Genomic DNA, 14,668 nt, shown 5'->3' with positions numbered 1-14,668 from the left:
ACAGTGACAGATGCCACGAAATTAAAAGACGCCTGCTTCTTGGGAGGAAAGCAATGTCAAACCTAGACAGCATCTTAAAAAGCAGAGACTTTTATTTGTTTGTTTGTTTGTTTGTTTAGTTATAGCCCACCCATCTAGTCATATAGACTACTCTGGGCAGCTAACAACATATCATCACCTTGCCGACAAAGGTCCGCATAGACAGAACTATGGTTTTTCCAGTAGTGACGTATGGAAGCGAGAGCCGGACCAGAAAGAAGGCTGACTGTTGAAGAATTGATGCTTCCGAATTGTGTTGCTGGAGGAGACTCTTTAGAGTCCCCTGGACTGCAAGGAGAACAAACTTATCCATTCTGAAGGAAATCAACCCTGAGTGCTCACTGGAAGGACAGATCCTGAAGCTGAGGCTCCAATACTTTGGCCATCTCATGAGAAGAGAAGACTCTCTGGAGAAGACCCTGCCATTGGGATAGTGTGAAGGCAAGAGGAGAAGGGGACGACAGAGAACGAGACAGTTGGTCCATGGGGTCACAAAGAGTTGGACATGACTTAACTAAACAACAACAAAACCAAAGAGTCAGATTTAGATTTGGGAGTTGGGAATCTGACCCAAACAAAGACTTGCCAACATCCCTGATTATAACTTTTCTTTGCTCTGCTGTTTTAGTCTCCGGCCATGATCTGATCTGGAATGTCATTCAGCAGGGTTGTCGGGTATCTCACAGGGCTCATGAAAGCTCAGGGAAATATCTTTGGGGGCGAACCGATCATTAGGGATGGAGAAAGTTTGATGATGGTGTCTGAGGTGGCTTGAAGCTCTGCCCATCCCCAGTTGGTGCCAACGGCACAGCCCAAGGGTGGATTTAGGTACGCTGGGCAAGGCTGAACCTTGTACTCTTAACAGTATATAATGTGGGTGACCCAGCATCCTCCATTGATCCATTTTGTTCAGTTTATTGATATTAGTACAAAACAACACAACCACTCCAGCTGAGCTCAGCCTCCTGGGCGTCAACCTGCGGCGATCACAGTGAGGCCTCCGAAGGCACCGATCGTGGCACTGGAGGACCCCCGGGAGGCTGAGCTCAGCCAGGATGGTCCGGCAGTTTGCCTCCCGGCAGCAGTGGCAGCAGTGATGGAAGCCAGGGAGGCTGAGCCTCCTTTTCCTAACCGTTGGGGTGAAAACCTACAAAGCAGCAGCCTCTTTGCCACCAATGGTTTGAATTTCCCGCCGTCCACGTACGAATGACCCTACTTACGGACATTTCAATCTACAGACAGCTCCGGCCACAAAATTTTGTATCGACTTGCGGCCAGAGCTGTCTGTAGGTCGAAATGTCCGTAAGTAGGGACATTCGTAGGTCGCGGCAACAGCCTATTCCACTGCTGACTAGCTCTGATTGTCAGGAAGTTCTTCCTGAGATTCAGCTGGAATCTTTTTTCCTGTAGTTTGAAACCATTGCTTCATGTCCTAGTCTCTGGAGCTGTGGAAAACAAACCTGTCCCTTCCTCAACATGACATCCCTTCAAATATTTAACCATGGCTATCATGTTCCCTCTTCTTTTTGTAAGGCTAAACATTCCCAGCTCCCTAAGTCACTCATCATAGGACATAGCTTCCACACCTTTCACCATTTTGGTCGCTCTCCTCTGGACACGTCCCAGGTTGTCAACATCCTTCTTGAATTGAGGTGCCCAGAACTGGACACAATACTCCAGATGAGGTCTGACCAAAGCAGAATAGAGTGGTACTATCACTTCCCTTGATCTAGGCACTATAGTCCTATCGATGCAACCAAGAATTGCATTGGCTTTCTTGGCAGCTCCATCACACTGCTGACTAACGTTCAGTTTGTGGCCTACCAAGACTCCTAGATCCCTTTCACAGGTACTGTTGTGTAGCCAGCTGTCTTCCATCCTATATCTGTGCCACTCGCAACCCACATGTATATAGGCCCAATTTGGACATTGTCACTTAGGGGTGTACTCACTTTTGTTGCCAGCAGTTTAAACATTAATGGCTGTGTGCTATTTTGAGGGGGCAGCACATTCACACTGTTATACAAGCTGTATACTCACTGCTTTACATTATAGCCAAGTGTCATTTCTTCAGTGTTGTCACATGGAAAGATATACTAAAATATTTACGAAATGTGAGGGGGTGTACTCACTTCTGTGATATACTGTATATGCCACTTTTCTTCACCTAGACAGTTCACAATCACTTAAAACAGAATAGTCTCGGTGATAAACAGTATTAATTCTAATATGAAGATACTGAAAAACACCACTAAAAATACTTAAAAATAGGGAGCCTGTAACTCCCTTATTACAACAGCTTGACTGGCTACCAGTGTGTTTTCAGGCCCAATTCTAAGTGTTGGTTATCATCTATAAAGCCCCATATGGTTTGGGTCCAGGCTATGGAAGGATTGTATTACCCCACGTAAGCCTTCTCAGCTTTGAAAAGCTTCTGGGGAGGCTCTTTGTTTTTTTTCCACCACCTTCCCAAGCTCCCTTGGTAAGGAGAGGAGAGAGGGCCTTCTCAGTGGCTGCTTCCAGCCACTGGGCTAAGAAGCCAGGTTGGACCCCTCTTTCTTGTCCTTCCGTCACCAGGCAAAGACCTTTCTCTTCAGGCAAGTCTTTAAGCAATACGTTATCTCAGGAATGCTGGCTTTCAACTTTCAGGTTTTAAAATGTTTTTATAATGTTTTGTACTTGATTTTTTTTTAAAAAAAAATCTTCATCTGTATTTAATTCTGTTTTTTTTTAATTTTATATTTATATTATGTTTTAAAATTTGTTGTTTTATCTGTTGTGAACCACTTTGGATCCCCTATGAGGAAAAAGCCGGCATATCCATAATTTAAATATATAAAATAACACATTCAGTAATTGATGCTGTCACCTTGCCTCACCTTGACTTCCTGGCCTCCCAGCTTGCTTTCCTACACTGAATACTTTAAAGAAACACCATAGAATCACAGAGTTGGAAGAGACCACAGGGGCCATCGAGTCCAACCCCGTGCCATGGAGGAACTCCATCAAAGCACTCCTGACCAATGGCCATCCAACCTCTGCTTAAAAACCTCCAGATTCCACCACACTCCGAGCCTATGGCGGCCCTCCGGAGCTGCGGAAGGTGGCTCGAAGGCAAAGGAGGGAAGGAGTCCCATTGCTCTAAAGCAGGGATCAGAGGGGGGGGGCAATCAGGCCACCAACAAGAAATGGCCACAATGCGTCACGCCTAGAGGTTGGCTTTTGGGGATGCTGGAAAACAGGTGGGAGGATCTTGCTCCCAGGTAAGAGAAATGGGCAAAAGCGTAATAGTTGGTGGTTGTTTCATGTGCAGGCTTTTAGTCATAGAATCCATTGGACTTGTCTGAGTGGTTTTCAGAAGTGTGTGTGGTCTGCTTGAACGATTTTTTGCAGAATTGGGAAGAGCCGATCGGGGCCCACATCCGCCATTTCCGGTCCATCCACCAAGGCAACAGGAAGTTCACCGGCAGGCACGTGGCCAGGATACTCCACGGCATCGGTAAGAACTGTGAGCCTCCTGTGTGTGTGTGTGTGTGTGTGTGGTGGCTCCTTTGAAGATGTTGGCCAAGTCTCATTACAAGAGTCATCCTCTCGGGCGCTACTCTCTGCTGCACCAGCCAAGATGCAGCATCAGGTGCGGACATGGCTCCGGAGTCCACAAGAACCATAAAAAGGGATGTTAGCCGAGCTCCTTCCAGCGGGGCCTCTTAGAGACAACCAGGGCCCTGTGGCCACATAGCCCACGAAATGGGTCAACCAGAAGAGGTCAGCCATGTTGGGAGGAAAGAAGGGCTGAGGCAGACTTTCTGAAAGCTCTTCAAGAAATGACGGAGGTTGGAAGTCGAGTCCTGGCCACTGGACTTCTTTCTTGGCCGGCTGACACATTTTGCCACTCCTCCAGCAGCAGTCTCTTCAGTGTGAGGAGAGTCGGAGGGTGTATCCAGGAATCTACTACCACCTCTCCTCAGACTGAAGAAGCTACTTGGAAGAGGAGAGAAAGGCTTTGACCTAACAAGAAAGAGGTCCACTGACCAGGACTCACCTTCCAGAGAACTACACAACATTTATATCCTTCTCCTTCCACTTAGAAAGGGACTCTGGGGTAGCTGTGTGGCGTGAATAGAATTGCTAGTTTTACTGCCACTTTAATGTGGTTTTAGGGTTACAGTGTTGAACTAGGGTAGGGGAAGCCGCAGGTTCACATCTCCACTTTGGCATGAAACTCTCTGGGGGACCTCAGACCCATCACTCGCTCTTTCTGTCAGCCTGACCCCCTTGACAGGACGATTGTGAAGAAAGAAGTGCAGGGGAGGAGAGCCAGGTACGTCTGTCATGGAGAGACAGGTGAGAGAGAAACGGGACTCATAAAGTTGCCTGATGGTTCATTCGTCAGGCACCTACTGACCACACACCCCACAGTGCCATGGCTCAACGCATCTCCATGGCACTTCCTTCTAAAAGGGCTCATCGTGTTTTTCTAAGGGAAGACAGCTATTGATGTGTATTTTGAAAAATCTTAAGAAGAAAGCTGCTTGGAAGGCTTCTCTGTGTACGAGACAGCAAACCAGGAAATAGTGTGAAATAAGGCATGCCGAGTTCCTGAAGAACAGGGATAAGATACCTGGAAGCCGTTTGTGTTTGGGCTCTTGCTTGGAAGAGATTGGCAAAAGGACCGTTGGCTAGCTATGGAGAGACGTTCATCAGGTATAAAGGCAGCGTAAAAAAGAAAGGAAGTCAATCAGTGCGTCCATCCCTCTCTGAGCGCTTGAGGCAGCTGAAGAGTCAAAATGGGGAATTAAGTCAAATTCTCTTTTGCTCTAAAATAAGCCGGGTTTTGTTTTTCCCTACAGACTTTTCCACCGTCTGTCTCTGAAGCTTTCTTTTTAATGTTAAATATATATTTTTAAATTCATCCTAGCCTCTTCTTGACTTGGTAAAGGGTGTCAAGAGCCCTTTCCTAGACTGTAAATCAGGGGCTTTTATTAATTTTACTTACGCCTTGCTTGTGGTTTTTACCTGTTTTGGGAATCATGGCGCATGTTCCTGAATGACAGTCCTTGGTGGGAGGATGGAGGTTTGTGGCAACCGGGAAGGCTTAGGAGATGTGTGGGCAATTAATTTCTATAGGGGGCCACATGAAAAATCTGAACTGTGTTCAGGGGGCAAACCAACTTCACTTAAAAATAAAACGAAACAGTGAGGTTATGATTGTTTTTATTTTAAACTTGCTAATCTTCACAAATACCAAAGAGGTTTTTGCAGTCTGTTAAAGATAAGCAACTGATCAACATTAGACAAAAAGCTATAAATGGTTTTGATGTCCGGCAGGCCAGACAGGAGCTGCTCGCGAGCTGTATGTAGCCCTTGGGCCGCACTTTGCCCAGGTCTGGCTTAGGATGAAGTGTGACAGAGCTAAGCACTGTTTGGAAGGTGGGCCGTGAGCTCTCCTCCCACCAGAGCCATGACAGCAGGGCTGCATGTATTGCTGGGAGCAGCTGTCACACGGGTGGCTGGTTGCCCTGCTCAGAAATGGGCATCGGATGGTCTATATCCCGCAGCCTTCAAACGTTGGCCTCCACCTGCAAAGCTGAATCTTGCCCTCCGCTCCGCTCCTGACCCACATCATCTCCCTGGATGGGTTAGTAAAATATTCAGTCTAGCCAATGTTGTAATTATTGGCCTTCCCAGTTTTTGGAGCAGGAATTGAATTGCAATCAGACTGACCAGTCAGTGGAGTTCTACTAAAGCTCAGGAAAACAGAAAGGTGGACATGAGATGGACGGACTCACCCGGGGGGGGGAAGGCGCCGCCATGGGGGGGTCCTTGCTTGAAGCCTCTCTGGCTCAGGGATGGATCCGGGCTGCGCCCCGGGGTTTCCAAGGGGAAGGCGACCCCCTCCAGCCGATCTTTGGGTTGACCCAGTGCACACCCCCTCTCGTCGCCTCCCCATCTGATCTGGACTAAACAGCTCCTGGGGGGGAGGGCAATGGAATGGGCAGAGGTACCTCCAGCGGGTTCCTCCCGAGCCCCCAGATGGCTTTGCTTTCCATGCCAGTTCTGGGGGTCAGGACAGATGGACATCAAAGAAATATATGTTTTTTTCCCTAGGCCACAGATTTGCTATGATTAAGAAACATTTTGGCTTCTCATTCCTTTCATGAAGATTATTATTTCCCTGTGATTTCTCATTGGTTTTTATTCCTTTTAAAAATATGTTTTTATTTTTATTGTATTGATGCCTTATTTGGTGGTTGATTTAAAACATCAAGCCTGTTTCTGAATCAGTTGAAATCTGTCCAATGTGGAGACTTCAGGCCTTTCTCTCACCCCCTGGGGTGCGTCTGAAGAGTCCGAGCAAGACCGGGGACTTCTTCAACCTGATCCACCACGATGGAAAACATGAGTGTTGCAAGATGGCAACAGCCAAGGAGCGTTGACTCAAGACCTGCAGGTTCTGAACCTCTGGACTCCAGTGGACTCTGAGGTTTGCACACTCTACATGCTCCTGAAAAGAGACACACACACCCAAAGCCACACAGATCTGCATCTTCATGAATATAGATCACAAGAAAGATTTTTATTGAAATAGAGCAGTGGTTAACATGTGGTTACTATAGGAGAGGAATCTCTTATCAAGTAATAATAATAGCAATGATAATGATAATGATGATAACGATAATAATGATAATGTTAATGATAAGAATAATAATCATAAGACGATATGGATTTGGAGAGTAGGCAGAGCTCAGAAGGAGATAGGTCCCGAAATTTGGCCAATAACAATGATGGGAAAGCAGTGCAGAGACTCGAGGGTGCTTCCTGAGCTTGGGCTCCTTCGTGAGTTCATGGAGCCGACGGAAGATCTTAGCAGAAGGCATAAGATGAAAACCTGCATGTCTTCTCCCTCCAGCGCCACTGGGGCAAAGGCACTGGCCTCTGTTGAGGTTGGTTGAGGAAATATCTGTCTCTGAAGGGTGCTGACCTTGAGCCAGACATCCTGAAGAGTGAAGTCAAGTGGACATTACAAAGTATGGCTAACAAGAAGGCCAATGGAGGTGATGGCATTCCAGCTGAACTATTTAAAATCTTAAAAGATGATGCTGTTAAGGTGCTATACTAGGCCAGCAAGTTTGGAAAACTCAGCAGTGGCCAGAAGATTGGAAAAGTTCAGTCTGCATCCCAGTCCCAAAGAAGGGGAGTGCCAAAGAATGCTCCAAGTACCGTACAATTGTACTCATTTCACACACTCTAGCAAGGTTATGCTCAAATTCCTACAAGGCAGGTTTCAGCAGTACGTATGTGGACCGAGAACTCCCAGAAGTACAAGCTGGATTCCGAAGGGGTAGAGGAACTAGAGACCAAATTGCAAAATGTGCTGGATTATGGAGAAAACCAGAGAGTTCCAGAAAAACATCTACTTCTGCTTCGTTGACTACGCAAAAGCCTTTGACTGTGTGGAGCACAGCAAACTATGGCAAGTCCTTAAAGAAATGGGAGTGCTTGACCACCTTATCCGTCTCCTGAGAAATCTATATAAGGGACAGGAAGCAACAGTTGGAACTGCATGTGGAACAACTGATTGGTTCAAATTGGGAAAGGAGTATGGCAAGGCTGCATATTGTGTTCCTTCTTATTTAACTTATATTCACAATAAATACATCATGCAAAGGGCCGGAGTGGAGGAATCCCAAGCCGGAATTAAGATTGCCGGAAGAAATATCAACAATCTCAGATATACAGATGATACCAGTCTGATGGCAGAAAATGAGGAGGAATTAAATGAGGGTGAAAGAGGAGAGTGCAAAAAATGGTCTGAAGATCAACATCAAAAAATCTAAGATCATGGCCACTGGTCTCATCACCTCCTGGCAAATAGAAGGGGAAGATATGGCGGCAGTGACAGATTTTACAGTGGTACCTCTACTTACAAAATTAATCCATATTGGAACGGTGGCCGTTAGTTGAAATTTCGGTAAGTCGAAGCACCGTTTCCCTTAGGAATGCATTGAAAACTGATTAATCCTTCCCAGCCAAAGAATAAATCCCCCTCAAAAAATAAAAATAAAACACTGCAGGCCCCTGGGCCTGCAAAAACAAAAAACAAAAAAATAAATCCAAAAATAAACATTGGAGCAACTCCCACGCTGGGACTGCAAAACAAACAGACAGACACCAAAAAATTAAACAACACAGAAACATACCCCCCAGCCGAAACCTACCCATCAAAACCCACCCAGAAAAACTTTTTTAAAAGAAAAAAGCAGCAACTTACTGGTCCGAAGCCTCCCAAGGGTCCCCCGCTGCAGAAATGGGTGCCCTCGGAGGCCTCAGGAGGATTCCAAAGGTGGCGATCACGGCGGTGGGGGACCCCCGGGAGGCTGAGCTCAGCCAGGATGTTCCAGCGGCTTGCCTCACAGCGGCAGTAGCGGTGGAAGGCAGGGAGGCTGAGCCTCCCTTTTCTTAATCATTGGGGTGAAAGAGCTACAAAGAAGAAGCCTCTTCCCCACCAACGGTTTGAATTTCACGCCCTCGACCTATGAACATCCCTACTTACGGACATTTCGACCTATGGACAGCTACGGCCGCAAAATTTTGCATCGATTTGCGTCCGGAGCTGTCCATAGGTCGAAATGTCTATAAGTAGGGACGTTCGTAGGTCGAGGTACCACTGTATTTTCTTGGGCTCCATGATCACTGCAGATGGTGACAGCAGCCACAAAATTAAAAGACTCCTGCTTCTTGGGAGGAAAGCAATGACAAACCTGGACAGCATCTTAAAAAGCAGAGACATTACCTTGCCAACAAAAGTCCACATAAGTCAAAGCTATGGTTTTTCCTGTAGTGATGCATGGAATTGAGAGCTGGACCATAAAGAAAGCTGACCGCTGAAGAATGGATGCTTTTGACTTGTGGTACTGGAGGAGACTCTTGAGAGTCCCCTGGACTCCAAAGCGAACAAACCTATCCATTTTGAAACAAACCAACCCTGAGTGTGCACTGGAAGGACAGATGCCGAAGCTGAGGCTCCACTACTCTGGCCATCTCATGAGAAGAGGAGACTCCCTGGAAAAGATCCTGATATTGGGAAAGTATTAGAGCCTCAGCTTCAGCATCTGTCCTTCCAGTGAGCACTCAGGGTTGATTTCCTTCAGAACTGATATTTTTGATCTCCTTGCAGTCCATAGGTCCAGCTCTCATTTCCATACATCGCTGCTGGAAAAACCATCACTTTGCCGATGTGGACCTTTGTTGGCAAGCTGAGGTCTCTGCTTTTTAAGATGCTGTCGAGGTTTGTCATTGCTTTCCTCCCAAGAAGCAGGTGTATTTTAGTTTCGTGGCTGCTGTCTCCATTTGCAGTGATCATGGAGCCCAAGAACGTAAAATCTGTCACTGCCTCCATATCTTCCCCTTCTATTTGCTAGGAGGTGATGGAAGCAGTGGCCATGTTCTTAGTTTTTTGAGGTTGAGCTTCAGACCTTTTTTTTTTTTGAGCTCTACTCTTTCACCCTCATTTAATTCCTCCTCAATTTCTGCCATCAGACTGGTATCATCTGTATATCTGAGATTGTTGATATTTCTTCCAGCAATCTAATTACAGCTTGGGATTCCTCCACTCCAGCCTTTTGCATGATGCATTCTGCATATAAGTTAAATGAGCAGGGGGACAATATACAGCCTTGTCGTACTCATTTCCCAATTTTGAACCAATCAGTTTTTCCATATCCAGTTCTAACTGTTGCTTCCTGTCCCACGTATAGGTTTCTCAGGAGATAGATAAGATGGTCAGGCACTCCCATTTCTTTAAGGACTTGCCATAGTTTGCTGTGATCCACACAGTCAAAGGCTTTTGCATAGTCAATGAAGCAGCAGTAGATGTTTTTCGGGAACTGGCTTTCTCCATAATCCAGCGCATGTTAGCAATTTGGTCTCTAGTTCCTCTGCCCCTTCGAAATCCAGCTCGTCTCGGTTCACATACTGCTGAAGCCTACCTTGGAGGATTTTGAGCATAACCGTTCTAGTGTGTGAATTAAGTGCAATTGTACGGTAGTTGGAGCATTCTTTGGCACTGCCCTTCTTCGGGAATGGGATGTAGACCGAACTTTTCCAATCCTCTAGCCACTGCTGAGTTTTCCAAACTTGCTGGCATATTGAGTGGAGCGCCTTAACAGCGTAATCTTTTAATATTTTAAATAGTTCAACTGGAAAGCCATCATCTCCACTGGCCTTGTTGTTAGCCATGCTTTCTAAGGCCCATTTGACTTCCCTCTCCAGGATGTCTGGCTCAAGGTTAGCAAGCACAGTATATGGGTTGTCTGAGACATCCAGATCTTTCTGATATAATTCCTCTGTATAATCTTGCCGCCTCTTCTTGATGTCTTCTGCTTCTGTTAGGTCCCTCCCATTTTTGTCCTTTACCATGTCCTTCTCTGCACACAATGTTCTCTCTCCAATTTTCTTGAACAGATCTCTGGTTTTACCCTTTCTATTACTTTCCTCTATATCTTTGCACTGTTCATTTAAGATGGCCCTTTTTTCTGATAATATTAATGATAATGATAATACTACTACTAATAAGACGGTATGGGTTTGGCCCAATCTTCTGTGTCATGTTTGTCCCCACGGCAAGGGAACCTCAGCCTGTGTGCACGCAGGGGAAGGGTTCATCTCCAACAGGATCTGAATGGGCACCAGGAGCGGGTCCTGCTGTGCTGGCCTGATGGAGATGTTTGCACTTGGACAGACTTGCAGCAGTGACAGCAGGTGACGGACATCGTTTGCTCTTCTTTTCCCTCCGCACTCCCTGCTGGGGTGTCCATTGTGGAGGGCTCTCCAACCACGGTTCTCTGAGACCTTTTCTTCCTCCATGGCAGATGAAACACCCCTTTCCTTCTGGGACTTCCCATCCTCCTCTCGTGACGCGAAGGTTGAGGTTCCTTGTTCACCTGCTGGACAGACGCCCTCCCTGCGTCCGAGGGTTGATGGCATCCAGCTGGAATCTCCCATGTGCGTCTCCAACAGGATCTGAATGGACACCAGGAGCGCGTCCTGATGTGCTGGCCTGATGGAGATGTTCGCACTTGCGCAGTCTTGCAGCTGTGACAGCAGGTGACGGATAGAGTTCCCTCTTCTTTTCCATATGCAGTTCCTGCTGGAGGGTCCATTGTGGAGGGCTCTCCACCCACGGTTCTCAGAGATCTTTTCTTCCTCCATGCGAGCTGAAACACCCCTTTCCTTCTGGCACCTCCCATCTTTCTGTCTCCAAGTGAAGGTTGAGGGCCCTGGTTTACCTCTCCACTCTTGAATAGGACCTTGACCTGCTCGGCTCTCTCGTTTTTCCCCACGGACTCCATGAGTTGGCATTCTTGAGATGTGACGATGGCTCCCCGTCCAGTGACCCCAAATGATGGGTTGCAATCCTTCTTGATCAAGGAGCCTTGGCCTGCAGCATTTTCTTTCAGGGATTCCGGTGTTTCCCCCAGGGGAGATTTTTCATGCATCAGAGGAACACCCTCCCGATGGACTTGCTCCTCTTCATTTTGCCCTTTCTCTTTTTCATCCTGAGCAATCAGGGCTTGCGGGGACCTCTGAAGCCACATCCTGTGTTCCAGATCCACTTTGGAAGGAGCTCCGGCAGGCAGAAGGGCCCTCAAGGACTGGAGAACCCGTTTGGGAAGTCCCCACCTATGCTGGGCTGTTCTTCTCCTCACGTGAGCTTCCAGGTCTTCTCTTCTTGCGAGGTTCAGGAATGGGAGATGCCAGACCTCAATGGGGGTGGAGAGACTTGTCCCAATCCTTGTTCCCTCAGGCACTTGCCCCTTTGCTGGTCTTTGCTGACAGACCTACCATAAAGAGAAAATGAAGAGAAAATGAGAGTTTAAAAAACCCTAGTTTTCCCATTTTCTTTTTCTGGATAATGGACACCAGATACCCTTCCTGTCTCTATGCATGAGTAATGCAGCAACCTACCTCAATGGGGGTGCAGGGGCTTGTCCTCTGTTCTTTTCTCCCAGTCCTTGTTTCCTTAGGCATTTGCCCCTTTGCTGGTCTTTGCTGATAGACCCACCAGAAAGAGAAAATGAAGAGAAAGGTCCAGCATGAATGAGAGTAAAGGAAAATTAGCTTTCCCATTCTTTTTTTCCTGGAGAACAGACACCAGATACGCTTCCTGTCTCTCTGCATTTTGTTTACTTATGGAAAGCGAACCAATAACAGTAATGCAACAACCTACCTGAGCCTGGGCGCTGGAAACCTGGGGTGGCATTTCACGGACAGCAAAGAGGCGCCTGAACCATCTCTTGGTTGAGTCACAGATGTTTTGAATAAAGGTGAAACTCTGTAGGAATTTCAAGAGGATAACAATCCGATAGAATGTTATGAACAAGAAAACAAGAGCAAAAATGAGGTATCGGATGAGGTTTAGAATGGCTTCCTTGAGAGCAGCCGGAAGCCTGCGCTGGGTCGGCTCCATCCTTGGATCAACACAGCTCCCAGAGCGCGGGTGACTCCCCAAATACGTAGATGGTTCTAGCAAAGAACCTCTTCGTGGATTGAAACGTTTTCTGAAACAAAGGAAAACTCTGCAGGAGTTTCCAAAGGAGAACAAACGGATAACACAATCTTATGAAAGCGGTAACAAGAATGATAAGATTAGGGCTGCCAATATTTTCCCGAGAGTAACCAGGAGTTTGCGCTGGGTCTTCACCCTCAGTGGATCAAGACAGCTGACTGAGCGCCTGTCACTCACCAGATGGATGGTTGCTGTCCTGGACCAGAGGTTTATTAGGGTGATGAATTGCATCACAACGTGACATCACAAAGAGTGGTCAAGGCCCTGTTGCCCCTGCACCCCCCAAAAATGGCAGGCCTGCCTTCTTTTCCTGACTGGTTGCAATTTGGAAACTAGGACACAAGTAGACAGAAAGCACTTGTCTGCTTTGGAACCATCGTTTTTTAAAAATTCTTTGGACTATTGCAATGGAATCCTGGGTCAGGCCAGGTTGTGAGAGAGACACCGGTTGGGTGGTCTCTGAAAGAGGAGTCCAGGAAATATTTGTAACCAAAATCACATTAAAGACATATTTTATTTTTGTTTTTTTTAAAGTTGTTTTAAATATTGCTACTTTGCCTTCCTTCTGAAAAGGGTCGTTGGTGGCTTACAACATTAAATGACTGCTTGCTTTTGTTTGTGTGTGTGTGTGTGTGTGTGTGTGTGTGTGTGTTTGTGTGTGTGTGTGTTTGTGTGTGTGTGTGTGTGTGTGTGTGTGTGTGTGTGTGTGTGTGTGTGTGTGTGTGTCCATATTATGGGAGACCTACAAAGCTTTTTGACTGTTGAGGGATCTCAACCGGTATCCTCCTCTTCCAAATCTAATATTCAAACAATTATATTCTACCCTGGCTCAGTCAGAATTTACATACGATTCTATAGCCAGAACATCTTGGCACAAATCCTGTTGCAAATCTATATGGAGAATGCTAGAAGAACATTAACAGCACCAGTAGAGCCACTGAAAAAAAGTCCCTGCTTCCGTTTCGAGGTACCTCATTGCACACCATCTGTGCCCAACCCAAGGAGCTACTCTTTCATTAATAGCAAACTAGTCAGAAGTTGGGAGTTTGATTCTCCACTGGGCCGGGACTGCTAGGCTACCGCAAGAAGCCTTTGATGGTGTGGAAGACCACAGAGTTGTGGAATGAAATGTTTGATGCAAGGACAGCAGCTGCTCATGAGCATTGAAGTGGCACCTCTCCCGCATCATTCCTGTTGCCCAACACAGGCTACGCAAGGGGAACAAAACAAAACCCCAAATCCACAAGGGCTCACCACGGTTCTCGTTATGGCCAATTATAATTCTATGAAACAATGCAATAATGTTTTGTGTTCTTTAGATCTACGCTGATGGAGAAATCTGGAAAATTTGAAAGCCGAGACATTGTTGTGGACTGGTTGTTCCGATGTGATGTCAAGTCACACCTCCAACTCGTGGCCACTCCTCCGAATGAGCGATCTCCAGCATGTCCTCTCTTTAACAGCCCTCCTCTGTGCTTCTAGACTCAAGGCTTCCTTTGGGGAGTCAGTCCGTCTCGTATTGGGTCTTCCTCTTTTCCTGCTGCCTTCAACTTTTCCCAGCATGATGGTCTTCTTCTGCCTTCTCATGATGTGCCCAAAGTAGGACCGCTTCAGTTTTGTCCTGTTTGCTTCCAGACCAATTTGTTAATCTTTCTGGCAGTCCAGGGCAGCAGCAAAGCTCTCTTCTGGCACCACATTTGAAACAAATCAGTTTTTTTTCCCTATCTAACTTTCACAACCGTACCTGATGAGCAGAAATGCAACAGTTTGGTTTTGGTCTCCAGTGACACCTCCTTTCACTTGAGGATCTTATTTAATATCTTCATGGCTGCCCTTCCGAGTCTCATCCTTCTTCTGCTCTCTTGGCTACTCTCTCCCTTTGGACGGATGATTAAACCATAGATTGCTGGAAGGAATATCAACAACCTCAGATATACAGATGATACCACTTTGATGGCATAAAGTGAGGAGGAATTAAAGAACATCTTAATGAGGGTGAAAGAGGAGAGCTCTAATCACGACCTGATGCTCAACATAAAAAACCCCTAAGATCATGGGCAC

The sequence above is a fragment of the Pogona vitticeps genome, chromosome 3 (assembly GCF_051106095.1).
Source record: "Pogona vitticeps strain Pit_001003342236 chromosome 3, PviZW2.1, whole genome shotgun sequence".
Taxonomy (NCBI): domain Eukaryota; kingdom Metazoa; phylum Chordata; class Lepidosauria; order Squamata; family Agamidae; genus Pogona; species Pogona vitticeps.
Note: the sequence above shows the minus strand (reverse complement) of the source record.